Source organism: Helianthus annuus, chromosome 3, assembly GCF_002127325.2.
Source record: "Helianthus annuus cultivar XRQ/B chromosome 3, HanXRQr2.0-SUNRISE, whole genome shotgun sequence".
Lineage (NCBI taxonomy): Eukaryota > Viridiplantae > Streptophyta > Magnoliopsida > Asterales > Asteraceae > Helianthus > Helianthus annuus.
Genome location: NC_035435.2, coordinates 160,509,649 through 160,527,757, shown reverse-complemented (window position 1 = coordinate 160,527,757; position 18,109 = coordinate 160,509,649). Strand labels below are relative to the sequence as shown.

At 37.5% G+C, this 18,109-nt stretch overlaps 1 non-coding gene and 1 pseudogene across 1 annotated transcript; one reads left to right on the top strand and one right to left on the bottom strand.

The window, feature by feature from the left end:
- The first annotated feature begins 6,347 nt into the window (after positions 1–6,347).
- On the top strand, positions 6,348–6,454 carry LOC118491019. The gene has a single exon (XR_004890244.1). It is a non-coding gene; the product is annotated as a small nucleolar RNA R71 (small nucleolar RNA).
- An 8,151-nt stretch (positions 6,455–14,605) lies between these two features.
- Positions 14,606–16,426, bottom strand: LOC110932325 (annotated as a pseudogene).
- Between the last annotated feature and the right edge of the window lie 1,683 nt (positions 16,427–18,109).

Below are 18,109 nucleotides of genomic sequence, written 5' to 3'. Positions count from 1 at the left end.
AATCATAGAAATATAAAATGCAAAACCTTTTTATTTCATAAAACATAGAAATACATGACATCTAAATAATCATTGAACCGGATCGAATAAGATGATGAACATAGATAACTTCGAATAACTTGATCGTCTTCGTTTATTGTTCGTCATCAAAGACCCCTTTTATAGGGTATAGAGATACAATGTAAACCCAACAAATGATCATAATACACTTTCTAACGGCTATATAGCCGTTACCAAGTTACAAAACTCGAAAAAACACAAAAAAACAAAACGAAAAAACCTGCACAGGGTATTGGGAAACCCGGACCGGGTATTGAAAAAACCCGGTTCCGGGTTCGGGTTGAAACCGGGTACTCGTAAAACCCGGGTTGAAAAGGGGTATAAAAAAACCCGGTTCCGGGTTCGGGTTTTATAACAGAAATGCATACCCAACCCCTACCCTATGGGTAGGGTCGGGTTCGGGTTCGGGTATAAAAAACCCGGGTTTTATAATACCCGGTTCCGGGTTTTATTTTCGGGTCCGGGTCCGGGTTTGAGTTTTTTGTACACCACTACTAAAGTCTAAACGGCCTGGACTTGCTTATGGGTTGGATAAGATGTCAAATTAAGTTAGTGGGTCAATTTTATCATGGGACTAAACAGGCTGGGTTTGCTTGGTGTTGGGTAAGAGGTAAAATTGAGTTAGTGGGTCACTTAAATGGTGGACAATTTTTATTTTCTATTTGGGCTTTTGGAACTGGGAAGGTTGCGACTCCGGCTCAAGCTCAAGAAATAAGCCGAAGTGAAGAAAAGTGCATTAGCTCTATTTTATGTATGGTGGTTTCACAATTTCCCTCAGTGAGTTTTTTTTAATAGTCTTTCAACTATTTTAGTTCTTACTAGTGCTAATACCCGTGAATTTTGCGGGTTGAACAAAGTAATATGTTTTCGAGGTATTGACATAAAACAGTATATGTTTATGATGATCATAAGAAAATTCTCCAAAGGAAATTATTATGGAATCTTAGGTTCGTAGAGTAAATAAAACAACCAACATACTATTGATATAAAAAAAACAAAAAGATAAATTGCAAGACCCGGACTTACATAACTGAGAATTTATAAAAATTTTGCATTTATATAAAAGTAATGCAAGAAAACATCCATACAAAATTTCGGGTTTGATAAAAGTTCGTAAGTAATTAGAAACATTTCAACACATTAACAATGTTCTGTTTATAAAATAACTAAACAAAAGCGGAAGCTTGATCTTCGGTTGTGTTCGGTTCTTCATTATGCTTGACCAATCATCGGTAATATGATAACAATCACCTACATTACGAAATTTATCATAAACATTGATTATGTAATGCATATAATATAACTAAAAGCCTCAAGTACCCCAATTAAAAAAAACAAAAATTTGGGAAATACCCCGTCGCAGGCTACTGATGCGTGTCGTGTGTTATATGTTTTTATGTATATTTTTAGCCCTTTTTAACACATTAGCCAAGTTTTAAATTTATAAAACACGATATTTACTAACACCAAACACACATATGGGCAAGTGCACCCATCGTGAGCGTAGTATAGTGTTGGTAAGATACCGAAGTCGTCAACACGAGAGCTTTTAATACCGGTTTATCCTCAACGTCTAATCAAATCAAAAGTTTAGAAAAATGTTTTAAACTAGAAAATAAAAACTAAAAATGCTGAAAATAAAAATAAAAATAAAACAGATAGACAAGAAGAATCACTTGGATCCGACTCGCCTTTAGTGTAACTTTTGATTATTTCCGCACTTTTGCACTTTTTAAGAGATTATCTTAGTTATAGTAATGGGCCCCTCTTTTGAAGGTGACGTTATCCTCAACCCAGTAGTTTGAGTCAGAAAGGATACAATCCAAAAGGGTTGAATTATTGAAAGATAATTAATTAAGTTATTAATGCGTAATATGGTAGGCCCCTCTTTTGAAGGTGATGTTACCCCCGGCTAAGTAGTTTGAGTCAGCAGGGATACAATCCTAAATAGCCGAGTTAATGTTTTAATAGTAGTTTACATATGAGGGGGTCAAGGATTTTGGACCCCCGCCATCCGATACCAGTGGGTATTGAAGGAGGTCCTACTAAACTTGACCCAGGTCCTTGCAGGATCTATACACTGAACATGGCAAGACTCTTACCAAACCATTCCCTTAACCCCCGACCAGGTAGCCAACATATCTCCATATAGACCGTGGAGATATGAATGGTGAAAATCTTTTATTTTATATAGACAACAAAATAATGCCAAGACACCACGGACAAATGATAAGGAAGATTCACCTTCAACATAAGAAACTAGTTATTAAAGTCATTAATACATAACCAAATAAAAAGTGCGAAAAGATTAAAAATAAAAAGTATTACACTAAATGCTTGTCTTCACCAAGTGATGTAAGAGACTTAGGCAAACATGGCCTTTGATTGTCAAAAACTCTTACGATCAATCTTGGATCCCGAGACTACTCACACACTCTATGATGGATGATGGATGATGGTGGTGGATGTGGGTTGTGATGGTGGTGGTGGGTGGGTGAAGTGTGAGAGAGGTGGTTTGCCAATGGATGAGTTGCAAGTGAGCCAAGCACTCCTATTTATAGACTGCACAGAAGCCCGAACACGGCCCCGTGTCCACCTTTCTTCTCTTTCTTCATTAATTGCAGTTTGTCTGCATTAGTTGACTACGCCCCCGTGTCTGCTGGGCACGACCCCGTGTGCAGAAACGTATCTGTACTATCAAGATTTGCCTAGATTCTGCGAATCTTTGCGTTGACCATGGCCCCGTGTTCGCTGGGCACGCCCCCATGGTGGGTGATAGAAGCTTCTACAACTTTGTTTTTTCTGCAGACACTTGGGCACGCCCCCGTGCTCATTGAGCACGGGGTGTGTTCAGCCTTCTGTTCTCTTGTTCTTGTCCTCAAGCAAAACTCTTTATAATGTGGATTTACACTCCCAAATGGAATGGGTAGAAGAGAAGGTTTTTGGGCTTGTCATAGAGTGTCGGGATTCCAAGATTTTTTATTAGGTTTTATTTTTATTTTATTTACAATCCTATTCGTCATGATTTATTTAGAACATTACATTAAATAAATTACTTATTAGGGCATAACATGCCTTTTTAAAATTCCATTTATATACAAGTTCACACATCTCACGGGGGATCACTCAACACTCGGCCGAAGATGTATTTTTGTGAAACACTCGAGAGCGACATGAAACTTACTTCTACCATATGCTTGCCAAGCAATCAATCCTCCTCCTTTTTTAACTATACACATTTGTAAATATCAAAAGGACTATTGGAGGAAGGATTAGGCTTGGGTTAAAGGTAGTTGGTTGGGTTAGTGGTTAGTAGAAAAGGGCGAAAGGCGTAAAAAGCGTTGGTTTTCGTAAGACTGTTTATTTTTCAACTTTTTATTTTTTCCAATGAAGCATTTCTTTAAACAAAGTTCTTTTTTATGAACTTATTTGTTTATTTCTTGGCTTCATTATATATATATATATATATAGAGAGAGAGAGCTTTGTTACTAAAATAAAGGGTTTAAAATGAAAAAGGGTTTTGGTGGGTAAAAAAGGTGTTTGTTTTGGGTTAAGAAATGAAAAGGTTTAGGCTCAAATGGGTTAACTAGGGGGATTTTGGGTAGGTGGTAAAAAAAAGAGAAAAATAATGGTTTTGAAATAAAAAGGGTTAGTCCTAATGCCTCCATCATTTACTTACTCGGGTTTAAGTTGGTAAGGACCGGAAATGTATCGTCATGGCAAGTTCTAGAGTCGTAAGAACCAAGCGGCTATTCACACAAGAAACGAAAAATGAGCATTTATTTTAAAGATGTGTATTTTTATGCTCAATAAATGCTCAAAACTCACTATTTGTGGGAATGAGTTTTTATGTGATCAAGTATATATAATCAAATTTTAACTAGATTTGTCATGCCGTTTCATAATTTTCTTATGTTGGTTCTTTTTATCACGCTGCTATCAGTTGTAAATTTGTAAAAATATAACCTTTTTAGAACTTGAAATTCCCAAATTAAACCAAGATAAGTAAAAAAAATGAATTTTTTTTTTTTTGAAAAAAATTGGGGTGATTAGTGGTTCCAATAGAGTTTGTGTAAGGCTTGTAATTAGGACTTGCAAGATTCAAGGTTTTAGCATCCCCCCCACCCCCACACTTAAGTTACACATTGTCCTCAATGTGTCCCAAAAATAAGTTTTTAGGTTAATTGAATGTGTAAAAGTCTGTTTAAAAACAAATTTTTATGTTACTGGGCATCTGGACACGGGTCCGTGGTTTTCGGGCACGGCCCCGTGTTCAGGTTGCCAGTAACAGAAATAAGTAAAAAGAAACAGAAGCCTGGGCATGGGGGCGTGTTCAACGATCACGCCTGGTGTCCAGTTACCTGAACTGGGCGATTTTCTGCAGATGGTTCAGCACGGGGCCGTGTTGGCTGAACACGGCCCGTGCCAAACTTGCTGTAATGAAGAAAATTTTTCGTGAGGCTCTGTTTTTGTGCATGGGGTGCTGGTTCAAGTTTCCCTTAGTATCCTTCACCATCCCGAGTGCGTTTTATTCCTGAAAATTAAAACTAAACTAGAAAACATAAAAATTAATCTAAACTAAACTAAGGATAGTTCCGCGGAATGCCTCCGTGGTGTGCCACGTTTATAAGGGTCCTTGGCTAGACCCAAAGCCAGTCATATGTTACCCAAGTGGGATGTTTTGCATCCCATGTTGCACCGTCGGAGAGCATCATCCAAACTTGAGTCTATGACCTTCATGTAATTGACCGGGTCATCGTCTTTTACTCTCTTTCCAACTCCGAACTTCATTTCCTTGTCCCCAACCCTTAATGTTAATGTTCCACAGTCCATGTCTACCACTGCGTGGGCCGTAGCTAGGAATGGCCTCCCTAAGATGAGTGGTACTTCGGCATCTTCCTCCATATCTAGTATTACAAAGTCGGCTGGGAAGACAAATTCGCCGACTTTGAACAATAGATTTTCAGCGACAACTTGTGGATATTTGACGGACCTATCGGCTAGTTGTATGCTCATTTTTGTAGGGCTTGTTTTCCCTAGGCCGAGTCGTCGAACATTGATGTGGGCATGAGGTTGATGCTAGCCCCGAGGTCGGCTAGTGCATTGCGAATGGGGGATTCCCCAATCGAACAAGGGATTGTGAAGCTTCTAGGGTCAATCTTCTTTTGCGGGAGTTTGTTGAGTAGCAAGGCGGAGCATTCTTCACTTAAATTAACTAATTGCAATGATTCAATTTTCCTTTTGTGAGTGAGAAAGTACCTCATAAATTTTGAATATTTAGGCATTCGGGTTAGGACTTCAATAAATGGAATATTAACATGCAATTGTTTTAGAAAATTTTCGAACTTTGTGAATTGCTCATTGGTCTTTTGGCGAATTAACCGACCGGGTTACGTAACCGGAGGATTCTTGGTGGGCTCTTGATTTGGTGGAGGAGCCGTCTCTTGTTGGGGTGTTGGTGGAGTTGTGGTTTGGCTAGATTGGCTCTTTTCAGTTGGAGGTAATGGAGCCTCCTCGGGACCCACAGTACGATTTCTCAATGTGATGAGATGTACTTGCGCCTTTGGGTTGGTTTCGGTATTACTTGGTAACGCGCCTTGTGGTCTCTCGGAGAAATTTTGAGCTAGTTAATTTAATTATTTTTCAATGTTTTGAATACTAGCTTGTTGTTTTCTAAAATTCAATTCCAGTTGTTGAAATCGATCCGAGTTTTTCTTTTCGGTGTCGAAGATGAGGCGAGATACGGTATCTTCAAGCCTTTCTCGTCCCCCTTGGTTGTTGAAAGTTTGTTCGCTGGCTTAGGTTTTGTTGGTTACTACTATTGTCGGGTTCTCTCCAACCAAGGTTAGGGTGGTTACGCCACCCTTGGTTGTAGGTACCCGTTGGGGGACCCGACGGCCTAGGTCTATTATCAATGTAGTTTACCGATTCTTTTTGATTATCCATTTCTTTCATACAACTCCAATTTTCATGTGGCCTACCATACCCCTCGCAAGCCATAACCGAAGCCGTTTTTACCATTTCTAATTTTTTGATTTTTGAATAAAGGGCTTCGATTTGGGCTTGCAAGGAAGTGCTCTCATCAACCTTATGGACGCCCGGGGCAATAGATTTCGTGCCTCGGGGAGTGTGCCTTTGAAAATTGGTTTAAGCAATTTCTTCAATCTGATTATAAATTTCATTTGGGCGGCGATTACCTAAAAGTACCCCGGAGCTAGAGTCGAGTGTTTGTCTTGTGTGTGGCAAAAACCCATTATTGAAAGTGCATGCTTGTTGCCATACTGCAAGACCGTGATAAGGACACTTTCTTAGTAGCTCCTTGAACCTTTCCCAAGTTTCATATAAGGATTCCCCGTCCTCTTGTGAATATGTGTTAATTTCAGTCATTAATTTAGCTGTTTTAGCAGGAGGGAAATATTTATATAGAAACTTTTGGACTAGTTCATCCAAGGTGTTTACCGAGCCAACTGGGAGGGTATTTAGCCAAGCCTTAGCTCGGTCCTTTAGTGAAAATGGAAACATTCGAAGGCGGATGGCGTCGTTTGATACTCCATTGATCCGAAAAGTATCACATATTTCCAAGAAGTTAGTAATATGTAAATGGGGATCCTCGTCCGCAAGCCCATAGAAGGTTGCGGAGTTTTGAAGCATTTGTATCAAATGCGGCCGAAGTTCGAAGTTGTTGGCTTCGACATTCGGTGCATTGATAGCGGCGCCGAGATTACCTACGATGGGGCGTAGGTAATCCATGAGGGTACGTTGGTCCGCCATTGGAAGTGGGTCCCCCGAAACTTTCTCTTGGTTTTTGGCTTTAAGTCTTTTTCTTAGAAAGCGTTCAGGTTCGTCTAGAGGTTCTTTTATTTCTCTACTAGAACTGGAGCTCATACACTGCGTGGAAAGTTCAGATGTGGCGCCTGGGTTCCAAGTCCTGCAATAAAAACAAAAAAGAACGTTGGTCAGAAGTTTCACCACGGCCCCGTGCTCAGATGAACACGGCCCGTGGTTGGAGATACAACGATTTTTTTCCGGATCCCTGTTACTGGGGAGCTCGACACGGCCTCGTGCTACACCGACACGGCCCCGTGCTCAACTCTCTGTAACTCGAAAAATAAAAACTGCCAGTAACAATGCTGGGCACGGCCCGTGTCCGACCAGGCACGACCCGTTCTGAGCTCTGCAGAAACTGAAAATTTATAAAAATCCTAAAAAACAGAAAAATAAGAAAAAACGATTTGGCTGTTAATTCCTAACTTTCTTAAAATACTTGTGTCCCCGACAACGGCGCCAAAAACTTGATGCGTGTCGTGTGTTATATGTTTTTATGTATATTTTTAGCTCTTTTTAACACATTAGCCAAGTTTTAAATTTATAAAACACGATATTTACTAACACCAAACACACATATGGGCAAGTGCACCCATCGTGAGCGTAGTATAGTGTTGGTAAGATACCGAGGTCGTCCAAGGACACGAGAGCTTTTAATACCAGTTTATCCTCAACGTCTAATCAAATCAAAAGTTTAGAAAAGAGTTTTAAACTAGAAAATAAAAACTAAAAATGCTGAAAATAAAAATAAAAATAAAAATAAAACAGATAGACAAGATGAATCACTTGGATCCGACTCGCCTTTAGTGTAACCTTTGATTATTTCCGCACTTTTGCACTTTTTAAGATATTATCTTAGTTATAGTAGTAGGCCCCCCTTTTGAAGGTGACGTTACCCTCAACCCAGTAGTTTGAGTCAGCAAGGATACAATCCTAAAGGGTTGAATTATTCAAAGATAATTAATTAAATTATTAATGCGTAATGTGGTAGGCCCCTCTTTTGAAGGTGACGTTACCCTCGGCTAAGTAGTTTGAGTCAGCAGGGACACAATCCTAAATAGCCGGGTTAATGTTTTAATAGTAGTTTACATATGAGGGGGTCAAGGAGTTTGGACCCCCGCCATCCAATACCAGTGGGTATTGAAAGAGGTCCTACTAAACTTAACCCAGGTCCTTGCAGGATCTATACACTGAACAAGGCAAGACTCTTACCAAACCATTTCCTTAACCCCCGACCAGGTAGTCAACATATCTCCATATAAACCGTGGAGATATGAATGGTGAAAATCTTTTATTTTATATAGACAGTAAAATAATGCCAAGATACCACGGACAAATGATAAGGAAGATTCACCTTCAACATAAGAAACTAGTTATTAAAGTCATTAATACATAACCAAATAAAAAGTGCGAAAAGATTAAAAATAAAAAGTATTACACTAAATGCTTGTCTTCACCAAGTAATGTAAGAGACTTAGGCAAACATGGCCTTTGATTGTCAAGAACTCTTACGATCAATCTTGGATCCCGAGACTACTCACATACTCTATGATGGATGATGGATGATGGTGGTGGATGTGGGTTGTGATGCTGGTGGTGGCTGGGTGAAGTGTGAGAGAGGTGGTTTGCCAAGGGATGAGTTGCAAGTGAGCCAAGCACTCCTATTTATAGCCTGCACAGAAGCCCGGACACGGCCCCGTGTCCACCCTTCTTCTCTTTCTTAATTAATTGCAGTTTGTCTGCATTAGTTGACCACACCCCCGTGTACGCTTAGCACGACCTCTTGTGCAGAAGCGTATATGTACTATCAAGATTTGCCTAGATTCTGCGAATCTTTGCGTTGACCATGGCCCCGTATCCGCTGGGCACGCCCCCGTGGTGGGTGATAGAAGCTTCTACAACTTTGTCTTTTCTGCACACAATTGGGCACGCCCCCGTGCTCATTGAGCACGGGGCGTGTTCAGCCTTCTGTTCTCTTGTTCTTGATTGGGGAGATGCTGTCGAGGGTCGTGCATGCCACGTTTATTCTTTTTTCTTGTATTTATGTTAGATTTAGGGGCTGTTTGGCTAAGCTTTTCAAAATGACTTATTTGCTTATTTGCTTTTCTGAAAAGCAAATAAGTCAATAAGCTGTTTTGAAAAGCTTTAAAATGGAGCTTTTCAAAATGACTTATTTGCTTATTTGCTTTTCAGAAGGCAAATAAGCAAATAAGTCATTTTGAAAAGCTTAGCCAAACAGCCCCTTAGCTGCCTTTTTGCTTCTTTTGGTCATTTGAACTCATTTAATCCTGAAAATACAAAAGGAAGACAAAAACACACTTTTTCCAACATTAGTACTAAAAAGGGTTAGTTTTATGCCACATTTGATGTAATTTATATGTTGCATTTTGCACACATCAGCTACGGTTGATGTGTCGTAGCTTACGTCATACACACACAGGCTAGACAGATGATGGCTGTCGTAGCCCACGGCCCGTAGGTTATGGCTGGCAGCCGTAGGTTACGGCTGGGCTGCGCTGAAATAGTTTCCTGTTTTGCCCTTTTATACGAAAACTTTCGTATCTTCTTGGTTTTTCATCCGTTTTACACAAAACTTTCTAATTGTTCGTAAAACATTGCCCACATACTTAACTTGTAAACCCATAACCCGGATTCATAGTTTTATGTTTTAAGCTATCGATTCTAAATTTATATATGAAATTATTCGACCTGTTTGCATATTTAAGCAATCGAGCTTATGAAAGTTACATTTTTTTCGCAAGAACATACTTTTTACGACTTTACCCCATTATCCGGGTTATTAACCTTGCGTTTCACGTATCCGTTACCAGATTGTGTTTTAAGCCATGTCAAGAACCAAACACTTCCCAAAAGTTCATTAGCTTTCGTTGTTTTAGTCTCTAAAATATACTAGTGGACTTGTATTTTGGATAAGGATAAATTCTAACTTGTAGTAGTTAACGTTTTTAATACTATCGCAAACGTAACTTCTTATTTAAAAAAACACTTATTAAAGTGTTATATTATATGTATAATTGGAGGGTCTTACCGTTCAAGTCACATAAGGAGTGAAAATGAAAATTTTCGTTAAAAAAGAAAACTAGTTTAATTATTCAAAAAGAAAATGGTTTTGAGATGAGTGGGTGAAAGGATCAATTTTCGCCAATGATCTCTAGATCAAGTGGTGGAAGACCTACATTTTATTTGGGAGATGCAGGTTCAACTCTCACTTGGAGTAGAGTGAGACACTGGTGGGCAATGATAGGAGACGCATGGAAAACTAAGTTTGATCCTTGTGCCAAATGGGTTTTATCAGTAATTTTACCGTCATGTCTATGGGTGGGTGGGTTACCGGGTTTTCCCCGGAATTGGTGGTGGACTCGGGTTACAGTCAGAGTACTCCGTTTGGTATAGTGGGTGCCTCGAGAGTGCCCGGGATTGATTCTATGGGCTGTTAAAAAAGGATCAATTTTCATGGTTTTGGGATAAAAATTTAAAATTGATGGTATGAAAAACTGATATGATGCTGAGGTGAATGAAATAAAGTTACGTGATGGATAGGATGGAAATTGGAAAGAATGCATATCCCCGTCTTTAGTCCATCCGCAATGGAGCGGTACATCACGTAGATCTTGGCCATGACGCCCCATGGCGCCCGAGCACACCACTACGGCCGGCGCTATGGATGAGAAAAATTCAACCCCCATGAAAATTATCACGACATGCATCTTCCTTCTCCACTCACACACATATACATACATACATATGTATGTATAATTGAAGGGGTTATATAACCCCCTTATCACTACACCCTCTTGTGACATAAACCCCTATAAAGCCTCTCTCTTACAACTATTAAATTTCGTCACTTGTCGCATAACGCCAAAAGACCTATTAAAACTACACCATAGCAACTGGATACTTGAAGATTTGAGAATGAATGTGTTACAGACCTCTTTGCCATTTTCTTATAGTACTATTCATGTTCATTTTGTAACTATCATTGTTAAAATAATAATGACTTATAGTACTATTCATGTTCATTTTCTACTATAATTCTGAAAATAATGAAAGTGTTTGTCGTTTCACATATTCATATTGTATGGTCGTTAAACATAGTTGAGGTGTTTGTACCCTACTCACCTTAACGTCAGTTTAGTGGGGTTTCATCTAACCAATGATTTCAACTAAAGGTTGTAACATGAGCGGGGCGGATTCAGGATTATAAGCATGCAAAAAACTATTCCTAAAGAAACTTTTTAATTTTTATTTTTAGTTTTATCATAATATTGCGTTAAATACAATTACAAAAGCTATACCTATTCTAGCTTTATTAGCAAATGGGTAGCGTTTGAATACACTTTAGATTATTTCCACCGATTTGACTTGTTTGTCTCACCGGTTAGAGATAACAAATAATTCAAACTAGCGAAATTCCCCGCGCTGCGCGGCAGGGAATTCGAACATCATCGATTCATTTTGTAACGGGATGAGCACAGTACCTGTTCGGTACTGAACCGGTACTGGAAAACGGGGAAAAGTGGTACTGGTAGCGAATACACCGGTTCGGTACCGGTACTGAAACGGTATTGGTACTTACCGGTGTTTTACTCGTAAATACCGGTACCGTACCAGTTGGCTATAAAAATTAATTCCTTGAGCTACGCGGCGGGGAATTCGAACGTTATCGATTCGTTTTGTTATGTAATGGGATGAGCACGGTACTTGTTCGGTACCGAAAGTACCGGTATCAAAAAAGGGGGAAAAGTGGTACCGGTACCGAATACACCGGTTCGGTACCGGTACTGATACGGTATAGGTACTTACCGTTGTTTTACCTGTAAATACCGGTACCAAATATATCCGGTACCGGTTCGGTACCCGGTACCAAATGTTCATTCCTAATATGCGCTACACTATGGGAAGAAGAAGAAGGTATGTTAAAATGGTTTTTGTTTTAATAGATTTGACAGCAGGTAATAAAAAATTTTCTTTCTCATGTAGGGCTTCGAACCCGAGACACTCACTAAATTTGAATGTTCACAATCAACTGAATTGCGAAAGTTTTTCTTAATAATTTCGCGCAATAATAACTATAATATATACATAAAGCGGAAAAGAAGAAAAACGTAAATTTAAAGGGGTAAAAATCATAATTTTTAACCGAGGGCAAAATTGTAATTTTTTTGTGGGCAAAAGCATAATTTTATTTTGAAGTGAGTGTAAAAACATAATTTTGAACTGATAGCAAAATTGTAATTTTAAAGCGGTGATAAAATCGTAGATTGGTTGGGCCAATGGGGGAGTTCCAAGCAGTTGTCTGGCACTACTCCTCCATCTTGTGTCTGTAGTTATACACTGGAGGCAAATCGTAATTTGTCTAGGAAAGCAAACAAAAACGATGACAAAAATGTAAATTTAAATTAAGGGCAAAATCATAATTTACCTAGGAGGAAGAAAACAAAACTAATGGCGATACTGTAAATTTAAGCGGGGCAAAATCGTAATTTTTAACCGAGGGCAAAATTGTAATTTTCACCGGGGGCAAAAACATTATTTTATTTTGAAGTGGAGGTAAAAACGTAATTTTAAACTGATGGCAAAATTGTAATTTTAAAACGGGACAAAGGGCCGACTCCATAGGCTTGCCAACCTAAGCACGGGTCTAGGGCCACAAAAAAATAAGAGTCTCCAAGTTTTTAGAAAGTTTTTATATATAATATATGTATTAGGCCCAAATAAATACATTTATTATAAAACTAAACTATTCTTTCATTGAAGGAGCACAAAGTAAATATTGTTTAGCAAAAACTGCCCAGTTTCAAAGCCCATTTCGTTTTAATTTTCAACTATTACAACACAATAACAACCATCGATCTAATCATCATATTTAGTGGTCTAAAACCCCTAAAATACAATCGCAATTATCGTTCCCACTTCCCATCGCAACCTGCTTTCAATTTCTAGGCTATTGGCTATCACTAGACGAAAAAAGTAACCGTTATCACCCATGGCGACAGGTCCATCGAGATTGGAGGAGAGTTTATGGGTGAAATTAGGACCCCCACTTCGTAGTTCGTTTAGGGTCTCCAAAAATGTTGGAACGACCCTGCGTATTATCTCTTCTAACCTCATTTTGAGATGTTGGTCCAGTGGTAAAAATGTATGCCCGCCCTAGTGGAGACCCGGGTTCGATTCCCGATTTGGCCATTTTCGAGGGACATCTGGATGAAGGGACAAACCCGGGCTTTAATCACGGGTTCGAACCTAACGAGGGGCGAGGGTTTACGCATTACATCCGGTTCCCGTGCATCAGAGGGCACGGTCTTATGGCGGTTGTGGACTCGACCTTAGACAGATGGACATAGCCCCGAGCAGAGTGCATTTACACGTGAGATTCTTTTCCGTTAAACAAATCTCTTCTAACCTCAATGATTTGCATCTTTTATGTTCGTATATTATAAAAACTGGATTAAAACCCCGTATATTACACGGGTTTAATAAATATAATTTTATATACTAAATAAAAAACAATATATTTTTAAAAACCTCATTTATTACACGTGTTGAGTAAATATAATTTTATACATTAAATAAGAAAAAAATTATATTTTTACGAACCTCGTGTATTGTACGGGTTGAATAAATGTAATTTTATATACCAAACAATAAAAAAGTTATATTTAAAAAAAACCTGTGTATTCACGGGTGAAATAAATGTAATTTTATATACTAAATAATAAGTTATGTTTAAAAAAAAAAACTCTGTGTATTGTACATGTTGAATAAATCTAATTTTATATAGCAAATAATAAAAAAAATTGTATCTTTAAAAACCCCGTGTATTACACGGGTTTATCTATTCTTAAAAAAATCTTTCGAAATCAAAATGGATTTTTTATTATTTTTTTTAATTAGGTTAATACTATTTTAATTTTTTGGTTTGATTAATAAGTTGTTTACATAATTTCTCATAGTTAACAATAATAACATTAACAATAAATAATATGCATGTTTATCTACTGTTAAGTGATATAATGCTTTTTAATTTAGATAAGACTTTATGATTATCTACTGTCAAATATTATCGTAATAACATTTTATATTAATAGGTTTTGTTCATAATGCATGCATATGACATATATCTCAATTTTATATTAACACGATGTTAATATTTAGATTGTTTATATGTCTTAGATGTAGTTTTAATATAATAATTGCTTATATTTAATACGGTTAGATTTCATATGATAATAATTAGTTGGATTTCAAAAAAAGTAATATGATAACAAAAGAATACATAATCCGTGATTATGAAATATTTTTGAATAAGAAAGAAAATACTAATATTAAGTATTTATTTATGACAATGATTTAGAGTTGATAAGATTTATATCAATTTAATTAATATTTAATAATTTAAATTAAATAATAATTATGTACAATTAAAGATTGTCTAGAATAATGACAAGTGTCCCTATATTGGTTTCTTTTATTATATAGTACTAGCGGTAAGACCCGTTTGTAAACACGGGTGGTTTTAGAAAACCATGTATAACACGTTTTAACAGATGATGAATGATTTTACATACCACATTTTCGCAACAAAATTATAAGATTGCAGGCAATAAAACAATAGATCATAGCAACAAAATTAATAACTTTAATTTGTGATTAGTATAGCATTATCTAAATCATGTAAAAAAAATTCAATGTGAGTTATTGCATATAGATAGAGCATGTAGATAGAGCCACCAGTGCCGTTTCCTGTACAGAAGACCATACATCCTGGTCTGAACTTGAACCAACCGGTTCTACTTTGTCTACATCTTGGCTTGGTTTCGGTTGAGTTACATCGGGTCGAGTGGGTGTAGACTTAGACGTAGATGTAGACGAAACCCCCACTACCTCTTCGCGAGTTCAAAGAGGAGATGAAATGCTAACTGCCGGTTTTCGTTTTTCAAGAAACGATTCAAAAGCTTTAGCGGAATCGGGTTTTTGTAACAGAACAGTTTTTGTTGCTTTTAAAATTTCCTCAACGGATCGACCCATGCCTATATACTCGAATATCACTTCCCATCGTCTAGAAGTTCCTTTCGGATACTTCGCAATTCCTTTCCTCAAAAGCTCAATTTCTTCTTTCCCCCAAGGTTTCTCTTTTTTCTCGAAATTACTTTTCGTAATGCTTCCGTTGACTTTGAATTTTACAACCCATTTTGTTGGCTGTCGTTAACTTTAACCACACCATCTTTATGAATATGGTCCGCGTTAACAGCATGTTTTAAAAGCTCAGCCTGACTTTGACTATCACCTTCTTTTTGTTCCATATCGTCACATAAGCTTTGTAATTGTAACATATCAAGTGACATACATATATTTTCGACAACATCCTGGCTAAGGTTAAGCAAACTGCTCGACACGACAGTGGTTGAAATAGTTCGTAGTCGTGTTCGTTCTTTACGCAATAACTTCTTTTCTTTCTCTTTTAATTTCTTTTGATTTAACGTAGCTTCAGCAGCCAGTTTATCCTCTTATTCTTTCTTCCGTCTATTTTCTTCGGCAATTCTTGCAGCTTCTTCCTCTTGTAGTTTCTTTGCCATAAATTTGGCTTCTTTTTTCTTCTGTTTTTCGGCCTTTAACGTTTCTTTCCTTCTTAAAATCCGTGGGTCCCGTTTATAAGCGTTGTATACTAACGAACAAATTCTCGCATGTTCTTCCTTTCTCGCCTTTTCTGAAAGCTTTGCGTTTTGTCTTTCCATCGTTTATGGTCACGTGATTCCGCTTGTTCAAGATCGTACTCATCTTCATGTGGGAATTCTCTCAAACATTTAAACGCAAACCAAAAATCGTAAAACGCATCAACTTCTTTAAGTGGGGTGTTGTCATCTCCGAGTGTAGGGATCGGTTGACTAACTGACCACCGCCCGTTTCTCATAAATGCGGGTCCAAGCACCTTGAAAAAGTCTTGCGGTGAACAATCGGTCGGAATCTCATCGTCAAACTCATCCGTAGAGTTGTAAATTCTTCTTCTTGTGGGGTCCATTAAAACTTCGTACGCTTCTTGAATGGCTTTAAACCGGTTTTCCATTTCGTCTTTTTTCGCCTGTTTAGCAGCTTCAGTTTCTTCCCCTAGAAGAAGTGTCGCCTGTTGTCGGGATGATGTTTTAAAGCGGTTTCACGATAACTTTTTCTGATTTGATCCTCGGTTGCAAGATACCTTAAATGACCCAAACCCAATAAAGCATAATGATCTTGTTAAGCCGCCTTATCACCAGACTTCTTTTTACCCTTGCTGCTATACGAATCCGATGATTGCATATACTCGGTTTCTTTGTCTTTTGGAAAATTCTCATTATCATCAGCGACAGTTTCTTCTTCGTAATAGCCATGAAGTTTAAGTGCAACATCATGAAACGAATGTCCAGCAGGTTCAAAGTGCGAAGCCTTTATTGGGAGACAATTTGAAGAGATATAATATGTTTCTCCATTTACAAGCTCGTTTGAGTATGCGATCAAACGGATGTCCGCACGGGTTGTCATATTTATGAAAACTCAAGCATCTACAACTTCAAGCTAACGCTGAAGCAATAAACGCAAACATTAGTAAAGTCTAATACCTTAAAACAGCATAACAATATACATCGACCGATAATAATCCATACAGTCAGTGTGACCAATGTCACTCCTTAACTTTCATTGTCATCGCCAATAGGTCATAGTTTTAATTATTAAAAACGGTTACGATTTCAAAGATGAGATTGATAAATTGACATACCATGATGAAGGCTATAGTGCTTTACGCATTGTAAGGTAATCTGCAAGAACAATTGGGATTTGACGACTGCTGGATAATGTCATTTAATTCTTGTTTTTATACATTTGATTTTCAAAGGAAAAAAATGTATTTTTAGATTTCACAAAAGTGTAAGTTGACTTACACATATGACAAAGAAGAACCAACTCTTGCAAGTCATCAATACAGAAACCATATGACAAAGAAGAACCAACTCTTGCAAGTCATCAGTAGAGAAACCAATTTCATCAAAAAGAAAGTATAAAATACATAAATACATACATGTGTTTGGACTATACTCACATTCGTTCATAGGCTGGCAGGCTTTAGTGTCAATGATTGTTCCTGAAACAATTGAAAATCATTAAGTCTCTCATCAGATTTGGGTTGACAAAAAAGTCTGTTTGACCAAAGTCAAACCAGTGTTTTAACCCAACAGTAGTTTCAAACATCTGTTTTCTCCATAAAACACTGTTTTAACTCAACGGTGGATTCAAACCACCGTTTAAACCTAACAGTGGTTTCAACCACTGTTTTCTCCACAAAACACTGTTGACCCAACAGTGGTTTCAAATATCTTTTTCCATCCATCTATTGACCCAACAGTGGTTTCAAAACACTATTTTAACTCAACAATGGTTTCAACAGTGGTTTCAAAACATTGTGAAATGACTAAATCTAGTTACAAAAGTTCATGAGGGTGCTTGAAGTTGCTTGTTAAAACTGTTTTCGCTCGTTGCTTTTAAATACAAAACTGTTTCGAGCGTGTTTATGATTACCTACCTATCAATATCATTATACGTAAGAGAGAGTATATTGTGAACTAACCATATCTTTTTTGCATTCTCATATACAAAGGCCCGATTCTTTGGCAAATGGTGTACATTGTTCTTCCATATTCAGCTACATGCCATATCTCTGTTCCAAACATCGCACTGCAACATTTTAGCATTTAATTACCACATTTTCAACCACCCATTTTCATAAATATGACAAGATCTGTAACCCTGATAGTACTGTTCTAAAAACCACACTTCATATAGCAGAAAAAGCAAAACAGAGCAATATATTCATTAACCGAACTTTACACAAACAAAGGAATACAAATACTCCGGATAGAAACCTGTTTTCTACCAAACTAACTCAATGACAACACCCAACAAATCTGAATCCTCTATCCTCCAAGAATGGATCCAACGAAGACAGGTACTCACAAATGAATTTCATTTTAGAGCATACTATAAATCATCCATTATGTTTAAAATTTAGGATACATGAAATTATCCCTTTATATTACATAACATAAAGCTTAACACAGAAATCAAATATCGCTCAAAAATGTCTAAAATCATATCAAATTTGCAACTGCAAACAGCTTATTCAAACTTTTATTAGTCAACTGCTAACATTTGTACATATTTAATAAAAAA